Genomic DNA, 15147 nt, shown 5'->3' with positions numbered 1-15147 from the left:
CCTCAATTTTTTCATCTATAAAATATGGCTAATATGACCTATCTTAAAATTAAATGAATGTAAAAATGGCAGTATTGGGCCTGGCACAGAATGAGTGACCAATAATTGGTGGCTATTTATATTTATAGTATGTTATTTTTGTTGATATTTTCTGCTACAGTAAATTATCTATGCAGTTGACTAGTGCTGGCCTATTTATCTTTCAGTCCCAAAGACTCAGTTCAGCCTTGAATGGGACATATGCTCCTTTGGGAAAGATATTTTTACATGTGAGGTATCTGCCTAGGGTGGCCATTTTTTCCATCCACTTAGCCAAATAACCAGCCATTTCAGTCAGAGCTTATGCAATTTATCTCTCCCCTACTATTCCATATTAGCCCTGGATGCTTGTTCCCATTTCTAACCATTCCCTTCCCACCTGTACTGTGAGCCACCTTGGACCATCAGACTGGGAAGCCACGACCTGTGCTGCCCACAAGTAGGGAGGGAGTCATACCACTCTCTTAATCAACCTTAGTGCCAACTCTTCCCAGAATGGGCTTATATACATGATATCGCTGTTATCATGTATAACATGAGCCAGGGAGGCAGGTGCTAGAGATTGGGGTTACAGTGTTCAGCTCAATGGAAGAAGAGCAAAGAACATTCTATTGACTAGAGCTATCAAACATATATGTATACATACATGCACACATACATTCTCTGAGAGAAAGTCAAAGGGTCAAAGCCTAACTCATGTATACCAAATTCATAGATTAGAAGGTATTACTGTTAAGATTTCAATTCTTCCCAAAATTAAACTATAGATTCAGCATAATCCCAGTCAAATTTCCAAAAGACTTTTCTCTGTGTGTGTGTATACCAATAGAGGAATTAGTCATAAAATGTAAGGTATGTGGAAATGCAAACGCCCTAAAATAGTCAAAGCAATCTTGAAAAAGAAGAACAAAACTTAAAGACACATACTATCTGATTTCAAAATTTACTATAAAGTTACAATAATCAACAGAATGTGGTACTAGTATAAGAATAGATTAATGGAAGAGAAAAAAAGAGTCCATAAATAGGACCACACATATAAAGAAAATTTATTTTCAACCAAGGCACCAAGGTCCTTCAACGGGATAAAGAAAGGCTTTCAACAAATGGAGCTGGAACAAGCGGATAAACATGTAGAAAAAATGAACTATGACCCCTATCGCAAACCACACACAAAATTAATTTGGGATGGAGTAGAGATCTAAACATAAAAGCTAAGACTATAAAAATTCTAGGGAAAAAACAGAATAGGCAAAGATTTCTTGGAAAGGACACATAAAGCAACAAACATAAAAGAAAACCTTGATAAACCGGGAGGCATCAAAATCAAAATCTTCTGTTTATCAAAAGACACCACAGAGAAAATAAAAAGAGCCACAGGCTGTGAGTAAATATTCACAAAACATGTATCTGGCAAAAGATTTGTATTCAAATTATGCAAAGAAACTACAAATCTATAATGAAAGAATAGTCCAATTAGAAACTGGCAAAAGACTGGAACAGACACTTCATAAAAAAAGATATACGAATGACCAATAAGCACATAAATAAATGCTTAGCATCATTTGTCATCAGGAAAATGCAAGTTAAAACCATAATGAGATACCTTCTCGCATCCACTAGAACGGCTACAATTAAAAAGATTTATACCAGTTGTTGGCAAGAATGTGGAGCAACTGGAACTCTTCTATACCACTGATAGGAATGTATGATCAAACAACTAATTTGAAAAACAGTTTGGTTATTTCTTACAGAGTCAAACGTACAAGCACCCTATTACATGACAGGTATTTACCCAAGAAAAATGAAAACATTTGTCCATAAAGAGACTTGTATATGAATGTTTATAGCAACTTTTATTAATAAGAGCCAAAACCAACCAAATGTACATCAATAGGAGACTAGATAAACAGATTGTAACATATTCACACAATGGACTACTTCCCAGTAATAAAAATGAGTATAACAACTGATACATGCAACAACGTGGATGACTCTCAATAATATTATTGCATAAAAGAAGCCAGATACAAAACAGTACATACTGTATTTTCCATTTATATGATATTCAAGGAAACCCCGGTGGTGTACTGGTTAAGTGCCACGGCTGCTAACTACAGGATCGGCATTTCAAATCTTCCAGGTGCTCCTTGGAAACTCTATGGGGCAGTTCTACTCTGTCCTATAGGGTCGCTATAAGTCGGAATTGACTCGATGGCACTGGGTTTGGTTTTTTTTTTTTAATGATATTCAAGAACAGACAAAATTAATCTGTGATGATAGAATTCAGAATACTAGTTGCCCTTGGGGCACAGGGGTTGGTTAAAAAGGGGCATGAAAGAACTTTCTGAACTGATGGAAATAGTTTGTCTTCACAAACCTCACCAAATTGTACACTTGAGATCTATGCATTTTGCTGTATATACATTTTACCTAAAATGTAAAAGATCTTTAAAAATATTTAACTCCAGTTATGCTTTTTCATGGTAGGCTATGTTAGTATGTTAGTTATCTACTGCTGCTATAACAGAAATAGCACAAGTGGATGGCTTTAACAAAGAAAAATTTATTCTCTCACAGTCTAGTTGACTACAAGTCCAAATTCAGGGTGTCAGCTCAAGGAGAAGCCTTTCTCTCTCTGTTGTCTCTGGAGGAAGGTCCTTGCCATCAATCTTCCCTTGGTCTGGGAGCATCTCAGCGCAGGCACCTCAGGTCCAAAGGATGCGCTCTGCTCTCCGTGCTTTCTTGGTGGTATGCATTCCCCCAAGTCTCTCTGCTCACTTCTCTCTTTTATGTCTCAAAAGAGATTGGCTTAAGATACTATCTAATCTTGTAGATCTCATCAAAGTAATTGCCACTAATCCATCTCATTAACATCATAGTGATAGGATTTACAACACACAGGGAAATATCAGATGACAAAATGTTAGACAATCACACAATACTGGGAATCATGATCTAGCCAAGATGACAAATTTTGGGGAGCACAATTCAATCCATGACAGTTAGCAATTCAGAAATTACCTTCTGGGTATTCTAGGTTGGAGGAAATGAGTAGATTTATTGAAGATGATGGAAGCAAAATTTCTCGCTGTTAGGAAAGGGAGTTACAAATATGGAAAGGGCAAGCCTAAAATAAAGCCTGTAGTGTTGGACTGGAATAGAAGTATCAGTATAAATCCGTTTTAATGTGAGATTTTTAATTTATAAATAAATGATTGATAGATCTAAACATATATATATATATATATATATAGTGTGTTCATGTATAATTTCCTAGCCCTGTCAGCTGTGAGTGCTTAGAAGCAAAGACTCCTGTAGCAACAAACATACCTAGTGCCCAGATTTTGGTTTCTAAATATCATCCTTCACTAAAGGGATCCATGGCTCCTTGGAGAAATGGCTAATTCTAGGGTTTGGTCAGGGAAAGTACAATATAAGCCTGGAACATTTTGTTGTACCAGAAAATAAAGATGTGCTAAAAGAAAAAATTATGGGAACATGTCAAAAGACTGCCTAAAGAGGCTCCCACTGGCCAAATCTAATGACCATATGTGACAGAATAGAACTGCCCTGTTTTTTGTTTTATAGGGTTTCCTAGGTGGTAATTTTTATAGAAGTAGATCACCAGGTCTTTCTCCCTTGGAGCAGTTCTTCCTTGCATATAGAAGAAATAATAGAATTTTAAGAATTTTCAAAGGATGCTAAAGCTAGTGGGTGAAAGTTTGATGATAACATAATATTTACATAATCTCAAAATATCTCCCACAAATTACTTATTAGTTACAAAGGGAAAAATAGTTACTTTGCAGAGAAGAAGCTTGGTGGACAACTTCTTAATCAAGTGACCAAAGTTAAGATCGTTAATATTGGAACAAATCAGCATCATGTCCCTCATGATGATACACAGAGAATAACACAACATTACTTCCATAGCATTTCTGCCAAAAGTGCAAAAGCTTATATAATTATGAGGAAATAGTACACAAGCCCAAATTAAAGGACCATCTACAGAATAATTGACCTGTCCTCTTAAAAAACGTCAAAGTCATGAAAGGCAAAATAAATATATAAATAATCAACAACAACAACAAAAAAAAACGAGAAATCATTCTAGATTTAAAAAATGAAAAATCCATAACTAAATGCAAAACATGATCCTGGATTGAATTCTGCACCAGAAAATAACAGTCATAAAGGACCTGATTGGGACAGTTGACAATATTGAATGTGTTGGGTGCCATTGAGTCGATTCCGACTTTTAGTGATCACATGTGATACAGTAGAACTGCCCCACAGGGTTTCTTAGGCTGTAGTCTTTACAGAAACAGATTCAAAATGGCCAATACCAGTGCATTTCAGGTCATTAATACCTAGGATATCGATCTTTGTGCATTCCATTTCCGTTTTGATGATTTCCAATTTTCCTAGATTCGTACTTTATACATTCCACATTCCTAATATTAATGGATGTTTGCAGCTGTTTCTTCTCATTTTGAGTTGTGCCACATCAGCACATGAAGGTCTCGAAAGCTTGACTCCATCCACGTCATTAAGGTCGACTCTACTTTAAGGAGGCAGCTATTCTTCAGTCATCTTTTGCGTGCCTTCCAACCTGGGGGGCTCATCTTCCAGCACCATATCAGACAATGTTCCGCTGCTATTCATAAGGTTTTCACTGGCTAATGCTTTTCAGAAGTAGACTGCCGGGTCCTTCTTCCTAGTCTGTCTTAGTCTGGAAACTCAGCTGAAACCTGTCCTCCATGGGTGACCCTGCTGGTATCTGAATACCGGTGGCATAGCTTCCAGCATCACAGCAACACGCAAGCCCCCACAGTACAACAAACTGACAGACACGTGGGGTTGGTGAATCTAGATAAAGAGTATATTGAAGTTCTTTATACTATTACTGTAATATTTCTGAAAGCATGAAATTAAACAGTTTTTGAAATTAGTTATTTTGACTCTGCAGTCTTTCATACCTGAAAACTCATGGAAAAAATAGAGAAAATATGTCATCTTCAGTGAGTCAAAGCTGTCCAGATCTGTTAGATCTGGACAGAGACAAGGGAGCATGCTGACGGCCAACACATGTGCTCCAAGTTGGGTTTCCCAGGAAGCAGAATCTGAGACAGAGATGAAAACGCAGGACCTTTATTAGGGAGTGCTCTTGAGATCAACACCTGTGGAAGGGAGGGAAAGAAAGCAGGATTGGCAGGGAAAGAAATTGAACTATAATGTTATCTCAACAAAGGTCTCAGTCCCTACCCAGGGATCTCTGGAGCTGAGATGCCCCTTCAGAGATGCCCCAAGTTGGGATGAGGGGGTTGACATTTTATCCCCTCAGTCACTGGATGCGGACTCCCCTAGGAAGGGCCCATGACCTTTTCAAACTAGGCAATTCCAAAGAATGCTTACAGCTCAAGGTTGCCCGCTAGCAGCACTCCCAGCAATTGGTCAAATAAGTCCTTGAGTCAAATGGCATTTGGGCAGCACATCTATTACAACGTAACTCTTAGAACCTCTGAAAGAGCAGGGCACATGTTTCCCCAAAAGTAAGTATCATTGTTGTAAAAAGATCCTTTGAGATCTGTTTGGAGGCCCAGAGGAGCATAGTTCAATACCATGTATCATCCCTATGCCCTAAGTCCACAACTTAGCCAACTACAAGGGGAAGATTCCAGAGGAAAACAAGGTGAATGGAGAATGGGGGGGAGGGGGGACAATGATAGTCAGATTACAACAGAGGGCACCTGGGATTTAAAGGGCTGTCTGTAAGGGTTTCTGGAGTAAACTATGCCAAACTCCTGAACTCTGACAGCTGAGGGGAGAATTTCCCCCAGGGCAAAGAAAATACCATTAAGTGAGAGAAAGTTGAAGGCTCTAATCCTTTCTACTCAGTGTTAGTACAAAAACAAAACAAAACCCATTGCCATCGTGTCCAATTCCAACTCAGAGCGACCCTACAGGACAGAGTAGAGCTGCCCCACAGAGTTTCCAAGGAGTGCCTGGTGGATTTGAACTGCTGACCTTTTGGTTAGCAGCCATAGCACTTAACCGCTACACCACCAGGGTTAGTAGAGGTAGTCCCCAATTTACGACATATTCAAGTTACGATGCGCCACACTTAGGATAGTCGGGTTTTTTTTTTTTTTTTGTACATCTTATCATTAGTCATTAGTAATATGTACTACATATAATGTTAAAATGTATCTGTAAGTTTATATGTAATGTTTTCAACTCCCAAAGACAAATAAAGATCAGATTTATAAAGATACTGATAACAAAAGGCAATAATAATGAAAACTTAAAAAAATGAGGTATTCAAATTAAGTCAGAACCAACTTACAACAGAGTCCATGAAATGGAACCTTGTCTCAAGTCGAGGAGTACCTGTAGTTAGACAACCCTATTCAAAGAAAAAGGTGAAACATAAACTGGATCTTTGCATGAGAAATGTAAAGTAAATCACAAGAGAAATTATCCAAAGACAAATAGGAATAGTTTAGACAAATAATCCTCCATCATCCCAATAAAATCATAAAACAACATAATTTACCCTAAAAGAGACTCAAAAGAACAGATACAAGAGATGGAAGTGTTCATGGATGAGATAAGACAACAGAAAAGACAACAGAAGGAGTTGAAAATCTAGTTGGCTGACCTTATGAAAGGAATGGCAGAAAAAACTATCACAGAGCCATGTAAAACACGGCTAAAAATATGGTCAGATTCATGTGGATAAGTGTAAAGAAATCGCTCAACCTAAGACTTAAAAATAAGGGTATTTGAAATTATTGAGGAAATATAGATGCAGAAAACAAAGAGCAAACATATAACTAAGTTGGTGTTCCTAAAGAAAAGAACAGAAAAAAAGCTCAATATATTAAAGAAAATATCTTGCCTGAATTAAAGACTTGAAGACTTTTTTGACCCTAAGCAATCAAAATCCCCAAAGGGAGGAAATGATACAGAACAACCGACACCAAGACATATCCTGGTAAAGACATATCTTCCAAACTTTGAAGATAAAGAAAGAATCCTATAGGAATCCAGACTGGAAAAACCCATCAGAAATATGGATGGTGCAGGGAATCAGCCTGACCTCCAACTTTTCCTCCAAATCAACCCTTTGTGAGAAATGTCTAGAGAATTGTAGGGAAAACATAATATAACTTGATAGTTTTGTAACCAGTCAAGATGTCTTCCAAATACAAAAACAAAGCAACGTTCTCAAGCATGCAAACAAGAACTTAGGAATTATAGCACCCAGGAGATAAGCAACTCAGGAATAGAAAACTAAGTTGAAAGAATTTATGGAGAGTATTGAAGTCGTTTAAATAATAATACCTCGTTAAAACTCATTGACCACTTATCATGTGCCAAGAACTGTTTTGAGCTTTACATGTGTTAAATCACTTAATAATCAAATCCATACGTTAGGTACAATACCTCCAGAGGACACCATTGATCGGGATGAAGGGAGTGTTTGTTGTGTTTGTTTTTTAGGGTGGATTTTAAGGTTTGTAAATAGGCAGGAAGGAAAGAACCATTAGAAAAGGAACAAGAAAAGACACAGAAGGGAGGATAGTTGTTAGAACAAGGCCTCAGAGACCCATTTCAGAATGGAGAGTGAGAATAGTCTTAGAAAGATGTAGATACATTTCTGAGCTAAGCAAGAAAGTGAAAATGAATCACTTTTAAATAGCAGGCAAGGAAATCAAACAGCTTACTCATGAACATCTAAAAACAAAATATATTTGAATTGAGAAAAAATTTTCTGCTGTTCCAAATCCTAGTATATTGCATGACTTGCCGACATAGATGAGTTTCTTTTACATGCTTCAGAAGACATGGGAAGAAGCAAGAAGAGCCGAAAGTGGTGCCGTGCAGACCCTCTGACATCTGTTGTTGGAAGGGTGGGCTTATCATGAGACCAGGCTGGGCACATGTAGTACCAAATATGGAAAGAGTGTGACTTATCTTGGAATCTGGGCAATGCAGTAGCCCATCTAATGTCACTTTTGAATTTGCCTTTGAACTTGGATCCAAGAGATTTGTAACAGCCCACATGGACAGTCAACAACATTTTTGTTTCATTAACAAATTTTTCTCTTATTATTTTACCATGCGCTCAGAATTCTCAAAACCAAGTGACTTTATCAGAGCCAGGTAGCAACAAAACGTGTGACAGAGTTGAGCTACATAACCCAGCCACAGGGATTGCCTAAGATTTCTGGTGCTTCTTCTTGCTTTGTCTTGAAGGCAAGTTTTATAGCATGAGTAAAGCTTTCCTCTTCCCTTCCCTAGTAGGATCCAACGTCACCCTGTAGCGCACACATCCTGTTTCAAGGAGTTGTAGATTTTTGCTTCTTTTTTTCATGCAGTTTTCCTTTTACAAAAGGATTCCACAACCTTGGCACTGTTGCAGTTTGGACTGGGTAGTTCTTTGTCATGGGGACAAGGGGACAGGTTCTCTCCATTGCAGGATGTTTAGCAACATTCCTGGCTTCTACCCACTGGATGACAGTAGCACCCTTTGGTCCCCAAGAGTTGTGACAATCAAAAATGTCTCCAGACATTGCCAGATGTCCCATCAGGGACAAAATCACTCCCAGTTGAAGCAATCACTGTCTCCCGCTGAAATCGTACAGATTTTTTACAGATTTAAAACAATTTATAACTGCTACACATTATAGTCAGGAGCCCTGGTGGCACAGAGGTTAAGTGCTTGGCTGCTAACCAAAAGTTTGGCAGTTAGAGCCCACCAGCAGCTCTGTGGGAGAAAGATGTGGCAGTCTGCTTCAGAAAATATGGGGGCAGTTCTACTTTGTCCTGTAGGGTCACTATGAGTTGGAATCAACTCAATGGCAAGGGGTGTGGTTTGGACACATTATAGTGAGTCTGTTTGCTCTTAATTCAAGGCTTCTGTAAAAAGCCTGGGTGAGGTGTAATTCCAACATTCAACTCTCTCTCCAGGCATCTGTCCATCTCTCTGTATTTATAAATTACAATGCCTCATTGATCTGTCCTTTCATAGATTCCATCATCCATTCATATTTTGACTCTGATGTTTGCTCAAATCACGTCTGCTCTGTCTAATGGTCTTCGTAGTTTAAAAGCTTCCTGCCAGCTGACATTTTCCACTGTTGACCGTGGTCTTCTGGAAAAAGTATGTTGCTTTTGCATGAGCATGGTTTGGGTCCCCCCAGAAAAAAACCCATTACCATTGAGTCGACTCCGACTCATAGGTTCCCCACTCCAGTTCAAATCTTCAGATGTCATCTTGTCTACCAATAACTGAGCTAGACAGTTCGCATTCACTTGTTCGCAATTTTAGCCCCATGAAGATGCTGACCAGACAGTCCCTCCTGGTGCAGCACCACTAACAGAAGCAGCAGCAGGAAGTGGATTTCTGGATTGAGAATAACAGAAGGAGATTATTGTCCTTTCTCTGCCTCATCTCTTCCGTTCTGAATTAAAAAAAAAAAAAAGTCTTCGGGATACTTCTTAATTTTAGACAAAGTTTGTGGATCTAGCAGCATCTGGAAGTCTACATTGCCTCATGCTGTATTAGCAAACAATTTTTTATTTTCTTGGAATGATTTTACAATCTGGAAACGCTTCCATGTGGTAGAAGTTGGTCCTCTTAATTTTACTTAGAGAGGAAAAAAGAATGTATGTTTAGCAGCTCATTTGCCTATGACAATAAGTGAATTTAGCCAAAGCCTGTCATCTGAGTCAGCTGCTTCTCTCTCCATCTCTTCTCCAAAAACTCCGTGGCATGTATGTTCTAATCTTACCAACCAGCCATACTCTGCAACTCATATGTCATTTACTCTGCCATTTATTCAGGTCATTTAATGAAAAAAAGAAAACCAAGGTATGTACACAAATAACGAAAGCACAAAGCAGGAAACAGTATGGGCGACATGCGAAAGGTATCCTTTAAATACAATGATGGTCTATTTAGTCTGGATTGTTTTTCTTTTGTGGGGTCCTGATGTATTTGTGGAAACCCTGGTGGTATAGTGGTTAAGCACTACAGCTGCTAACCAAAGGGTCGGCAGTTTGAATCCGCCAGGCGCTCCTTGGAAACTCTATGGTTCAGTTAGTTCTGCTCTGTCCTATAGGGTTGCTATGAGTCAGAATTGACTCGACGGCACTGGGTTTGGTTTTTTTTTTTTTTTGATGTATTTGTTGTTATGATCGTCTGTCCTCAAAATGTTAAGGCACAATTTAATGTCTTCTGCTGTTACTGCTTAGTTGAGGGTCACACTGAATGCTGTTTAATGAATAATTTCCTATGGTAAAAAGCTCGTCACTCTGTAAGCCCAGAAGAAAGGGAAACCTTGGTAAGCTGCCTCCCTTACCGCACTCTGATTTGGGCATCTCCACCTCCTGGCACCTTACCAGTGGGGTTAGCAGCCGGCTATTGCATCACAGAAGGATACAGAACGAGAAGAATGCTATCAAAGATGCCCCCTGGGGTCCTACCCTTTTTAATGTTCTCTTCTCCAGTGGTATCTTTTCCTCCCCACCCTCATTAGAGAAATCCACCACTAGTAAGTTTGAATACTGAAGGTATGAGGGAATGCTCAAGACCCAGGCCAGCCACCTTCTCTATGAGTAGAACAGCCTGTCTTCAGGCCCTGACCAGTGGAGTTTCGGTCCTTCTACTCTTCAGGGAAGGCCACGAAGGTCTTTAGAGGAGCTTATTTTAGTTTAGTTAGTTGTTTTCCTGATCAGCTTCAGGTTCACCTCTATGACAAAGAATTTTAATTGTCCCCTAATATTCATTCTCTCCTTCTTCCTTTAGTAATAGAACTCCTGAGTTTTAACTGAGCACTTGGCCACCAAGCTAGAGAGCATTTCCCAGCTTGCCCTGTGGCTGGGTATAGACGTGTGATTAAGTTCCAGACAGTGGGGTCTGAGAATTGATGTGTGCAATTTCCAGGAGTCATCTTGGACACCTCTTTTTTTAACACCAAGTCCTGTTGATTTTACCTCCTGAGTTTCTCTCAAATCTATCCACTTTCTACAACTCTACCATTATAACTCTGTTCCAAGCCCCCATAATTTTCCCCCTGAACTCCATCAACAGCTTCCTCACTGCAACCCCTCTGCCCCACCTCCCAACCCTCACTTAGTCTCCACGCAAAAGCAAAGCATGCCTTTTAAAATACAAACCCACCTCTACCACATCGCCTACTTCAGCACCCTTCAGGACTTGAAACCTCTTCACATAGCCCATGAAGCCTGATAATCTTGCCCCTACCTTCCTCTCCAGCTCTCACACTACGCAGCCCCTCACTCTCTGCTTTTCTCTCCCTGATCAACTTTAAGTCCTTTGTACCCACCAAGCTTTCACCTCCTGTTCCCTCAGCCTGGAATCTGCACCCCTTCCCCTTTTGAGGCAGAAAGAAGAAAGGTCCGGTGATGTGATTCCAAAAGGTCACAGCCTTGAAAACCCTATGGAGCAGTCTACTCTACGCACATGGGGTCGCCACGAGTTGGAATCGACTTGATGTAATTTGTTTTTGTTTGTTTGTTATTCACCTTTAAGCTAAGTTAACTGCTTCTCATTCTTAGGTTTCAGCTCAAGCAAAGCTCAAGGACATACCCTCCTATCAAAGGCTCTAATTGTACCACATACCATGCCACATGTCTGTCCATCACAGCACTTGTCACTGTTACAACTTTACATTTACTGGTGTGATTCTTTGATTGATTTCTGTCTTCCCCAGAGAACGGTAAAGGAGCCCAGGTGACACAGTGGTTAAGCGCTTGGCTGCTAACCGAAAGGTCAGCAGTTCAAACCCACCAGCCGCTCCATGGGAAAAAGATATAGCAGTCTGTTTCCATAAAGGTTACAGCCTTGGAAACATTATGGGGCAATTCTACTTTGTCCTATAGGGTTGCTATGAGTAGAAATTGACTCCGTGGCAATGGGTTTGTTTTTCTAGAAGACGGTAGCTTTCATGAGAGCAGAGACTATGTCTGCTTTTACTCACCTCTGTATCCCCAGTGCCTACCTCAGGTATGGAAGGTTCTATTTTCTTAATAACACTCAGATAGAGCCACTTTTCTCCATACCCACTGCCATTGCCTTGGTGCAGTCCAGCTTCGCTTCTCACTTGAACCAAAGAAACCAGGCTCTGGCTTGTTTAGATTTGAATCCACTAAAGGAAGATGGCAGTGGGTTTGGACAGGCAGAGGAGGACCTGGGATATATTTTGGAAGCAGAGCACTAGGACTTGCTAAGGAAGCGGGTGAGGCAGGAAGGGGAAATCACAGCCTCTCATTTCCCTCAAGATCATTTAGTCCAAATTCCCCAGCTTACAGGGCCTTTGTGCTCTGGTCTCTGCCTCGCAAGCCTCATTTCTCACCACTTCCCATTTCCCCTTCTACGCCCCCTGCTCAGTTCCAAGCTGTAGCCATAATGACTAATGTGCAGGTCCCTGGACTCAACATACTCTTTCTGTCTGCTGCACCCCATCCATCACCTGACTAACCTTACTGCTTCATTCTCATCACGTCTGAGTTGCCTCCTCTGAGAAAATGAGTCTGGGTAGGTGCTTCTCCTGTGTGTTTTCATTGTATCTTATGTCACCTACCATCTTGCATTGTTGTTTCCTGTTTACTTCCATCTCTCCCTCTAGATTATAAGCTCCTTGAGGGCAGGGGTGTGTCATATTCATTGTCACATTCCGCAAACCTAGCACAGTGTTTGACATGCAGTGAAATTTCAATACACATTGAATAAATGCATACATAATAAGGTTACCAAAGGGACCCTGGTGGCGCAGTGGTTAAAGCACTTGGCTACTAACTGAAAGGTTGGCGATTTGAACCCACCAGCTGCTCCATGGGAGAAAGATATAGCAGTCTGTTTCCATAAAGGTTACAGCCTTGGAAACCCTACGGGGCAGTTCTACTCTGTCCTATAGGGTCACTATGAGTCAGAACTGACTCAACAGCAATGGATTTTGGTTAATAAGGATCAAAGAGGATCAGAGAGATGAAACAATTTTCTCAAAGTCAATAGATATTAAGTGACAGAATTGGGATTCAAATCTATATAAGCTAAAGAATAGGGTCTTTCCATTTCCTCGTCCTGCCTCCCAGAGGAGAAAATGATGATGATAAGGAACCCATTTGTGAGTGAGGGAGAGAAATTTTAGGGGAGCAACTCAATTGCTGTCTTCCTTCCCAGACATTGATGGCCAAAAGGGAAGGACCGAGGAGGCAGTGTGGTCATCTGCCAGGAAAGGTGGGCTGGGGGATGAGCCACTGCAGGGTAGGATGGGGTCTGCTGTGGACAGGTGTGATAGCAGGGACCCAGGGCTACCAGGTAGATGTGGGAGGGCAGTGGACTCAGGTGCCACATCCAGCATGGCCCTTCCTCCATCACATGGAGCAGCCCGGAGCTGGAGTGGAGGAAGTGGGTGAATGAATGTGTGAAACACAGAATCACAGACATCTCAGCCTTAAAAGGGCACTTCCCAGATAATAAGTCCATCCAATCTCTTGCTCTCCAGCCACATCTCATCCCAGCACTTCTTGAACATGTCCATCATTAAAAAAAAAAAAAAAAAAAAATTTTTTTTTCATCATTACAGGCCCTTTATTCGTCTCTCACTTGTGCCAGAGAATTCCATGCTAGCTAGCCCCTTAAGTGCATTTTCTGTTTTTCGAAAGAAAACAGCCCTTCTGAATGATTAGAAAAAGACCACTAATTTGTTTTCATTCTACTGTGGACATGCATCTGGCAATATAATTTTTAAATTTTAATATGTGTACCCAATGCCATCAAGTCGATTCCAGCTCATAGGGATCCTATAGAACAGATTACAACTGCCCCATAGGGTTTCCAAGGAGTGGCTGGTGGATTTAAACTGCCAGCCTTTTGGTTAGCGGCTGGGCTCTTAACCACTGCACCACCATGGCTCCTAATATGTATAGGCAGGTAGTATATTTGTTTTTTCACAAGGCTGTTCTAAAATCCATAGATATGTACCCTTTTGGGGTTTTGAACATGGACGTGTTTTTTCTTCAGATATTTAAAAAGGTAAGACCCTCTGGCCCAAGAATTTTCACATGGAATCCTATACTTCTAAATAGATCCACGAAAAGTTATTTCGGGACTTTTGCTTTCTTACCGCTTGGAAAAGCTGTTTGCTACTATGTCTCTGCCCTGTGAAAAATGTGGGATTTTATTTGAAAATTACATCGTACGGTTAATTTAAAGATGATGCCAAGTGTATGTTTCAAATCCACCGCTTCCATCTGACCTGCAGGAACACATCTGCTCCACGCTGGCCCCACCCCGACTTCTGACTATGGCACATGTCTGATTCCTTTGATTAAAGAGAAGGGTTTGTTAGGATGTCATGTACAGTATATCAAAGGAGATCAGGCACCCGTCTGCAAGTCAGATGACAAAGGGAGTGATCAGGCCGGGTATAGCTAAGCAGACATTGCGAAGAGTCAGCTCTGGGGAATGAGTCATCATTTGGAAGAGTGTTCGTTAGCGGTGGTTTTGGTAATAATCACGCACAAGTCCCTGGGTCTGCAACATTCAGGGAAGCAAAGTAATTCCCCAAACATCCATCTGTCCTGAGCACAGGATTCCAACCATGGCATGCATGGCAAGTGAGATTTCACAACATTTGGCAATAATTTTCCAAACTGGGATTTGTCCAGCTGTTCCAACGATGGCTCTAGATTAAGAAAGTGCTTTACCTTTAATCAAAGCATGATGAAAAGCTTTTGTTTCTGAATAGCAAGGCTTCCAGGGAACAGCATTTCCTTTGTATTTGAAGCAAAATATACGTTGTTTTCTGTATTTTTCTCTTAAACTCCAGTGGTTTTGGAATATTCCACACTCACCCATCACTTGTGTTTTCTGTATCTTATCAGATGTCGGTTGTCCATCTTGGTGCTACAAGATGGGAAAGAAAGCTCCCCGAATGGAGCCACTTCTGAGGCTGCTAAGTCCTCGCTACTCAAAGTGGTGTTGCCCTGTGGCATCAGCTCCACCTGGAAGCTCACAGAATTGCAGAATCTCAGGTCCCACCTCAGAGCTGGTGAATCAGAACCCACATC

This window comes from Loxodonta africana, chromosome 13, assembly GCF_030014295.1.
Source record: "Loxodonta africana isolate mLoxAfr1 chromosome 13, mLoxAfr1.hap2, whole genome shotgun sequence".
NCBI classification, from domain to species: Eukaryota; Metazoa; Chordata; class Mammalia; order Proboscidea; family Elephantidae; genus Loxodonta; species Loxodonta africana.
Note: the sequence above shows the minus strand (reverse complement) of the source record.